Source organism: Aptenodytes forsteri, unplaced genomic scaffold, assembly GCF_000699145.1.
Source record: "Aptenodytes forsteri isolate BGI_AS27 unplaced genomic scaffold, ASM69914v1 Scaffold122, whole genome shotgun sequence".
In the NCBI taxonomy this organism is placed as follows: domain Eukaryota; kingdom Metazoa; phylum Chordata; class Aves; order Sphenisciformes; family Spheniscidae; genus Aptenodytes; species Aptenodytes forsteri.
In genome coordinates, this window is record NW_008794009.1 from 111764 (window position 1) to 113758 (window position 1995).

Genomic DNA, 1995 nt, shown 5'->3' on the forward strand with positions numbered 1-1995 from the left:
GTGCTGCCCTCATACATCTATATTACTCACTCTCTACTGAATTTTGAAAAGAGGCAGAGACTTCATTCAGTCGTATAGGGTTGCTCAGGAACTGTACAATATTTTTCTAAAACAATCACTCTGTAATACTTAAAATCATACATTCCTGAGTTTTGCTTGTATGATAGATCTACTAATTACTTACTGGCCAATCTTTTGAAGACACCAAACATGTTTTTCCCATCCAGATTTAATCTGAGGTCTTTGTTATTGGTATCAGCTGCATCATTAAAGAAAAGCTGTAGCACATGCCTGTTGCCAATTAATGCATCCTTAGAAGACTGGTAGATCCATCCACCTAAGGATTTGGCTGCCCACAAGATTTTCCAGAGATTTCCTTTCCTGAAGACATCTGAGGGGGTTCTCTTGCCAAAAGCTGGAAACCCCAAAGTAACTGAAGAAATCTTATGACACATTGTTCCCTCCTTTGGCCTTATCCTTCAGTCAGACCGAAATACCTAAAAGGACAAGGCTATTTTGAGTGTTGGAGTTACTCTGAGCAGCATGGTTTAACAGAGTTATTGGTGAAATCTAGGCTAACAGTCTTGCTTTCCATAGCTGAAGTGGTTGTTTTTTTCCTATCTAGCCATGCTGTAGCTTTTTACATTATAAAGCAAGAATAGTGACTGATAGAAGCCAGAGGAATCCAACGTGGGTATTGTGTTGCTCCTGTTGCTCAGTGTTTCCACACAGAGGGTTCAGATACATTTATGCATGCAGATTTAATACCACCAAATTCCGATTAGCCAACATGCAGAATGTCATCACAGGTGTATTGGTGCATCCACTGTCATATGTGTCAGTGTTTGTCATCGCATACTATGTGCTTTTCTAGGACTTAATTTGTCCTTCTTCCTGCTCTCCCCCCCCCAAATCCTACTAAATTTTACTACGTGGATAAAAAAATACATCTCCCAACTTTGTTGATACTCTAGCTAAGGTAGGAGCAACGGCATATTTTCTAACAATCTTCTTGGCCTTCAGTTGCAACTCCAATGCGGTGCTTTGGCTGGCACGTCTGTTAGGCCGAGTACCTGTTCTGCGAACGAGTCAGCACAGGACTCGGCACGGGAGGGAATAAGGACTGAAGATCTAGGTTGTGAGATGGACGAGTGATTTCAGCCCATCTATCCATTTTTTTTTTACTGCTGTTACTTTCTTTGACATATGTTCTTGGTTCCTCCCTTTATTTACTCTGTCCCTTCTTCCTCTAAATGTTTTAGTATTGTTGCTGCCCACCCCACATCTCTAGGCTTCCCAGCTACATTTCCCCACAGAGAAACGTTTCTGCCTGCCCACCCTGCTAGGGCTGCGGCCATCGCTGCTGCCGCCTCCTCTCCTTCCAGCCTCTGCCTCCCTGGCTGCCAGGAAGCTCTTGCTCCCAGCACCAGGTCCCTCTCGGCTACCCCGGCTTTCCCCTTGCAGTGTTCACCTCCCGTGGAGGCAGCCTGGGAGTATCCCCCTGCTTGCCTCCTTGTGCAGGTCAGACAGGAACAGCCCTTGGGCCAGCGGCATAGCACTGCCCGTGCTAAAAAAATGTTAGGCTTCTGTTAAATTAAAAAAAAAGACGTGTGCTGTGTGTTGGTAATCTCTGGGTGTCGGTAACTGTGCTGAGCAAATCAAACAGTGATAGGTAATTTTGTATAGTTTGATTTAAATTATTCTTCTGTTGGGTTTTCTGCTCACATAGATCCGATGAAATGCCACCATGAAACAAACTGCCTAGAAACCAAAATACAATAATAGAGCATTTGATCTGCATCTTTTATTTTATAAGAAAGTCAACCGAGTATTAGCAAGAGCTGGCAAAAGGCGCTGAACAGACCCTGGCTGCCTTACCGGGGACGGGGGAGAGTCTGAGGCCCCCAGAAGCGCGCCGCAGCCCCGGGCCTGGGGCCTGGAGGCGTTACGGCTGTTTTCCTCACCGACTCCGGGAGCGAGGTGGCAGAGGACGCC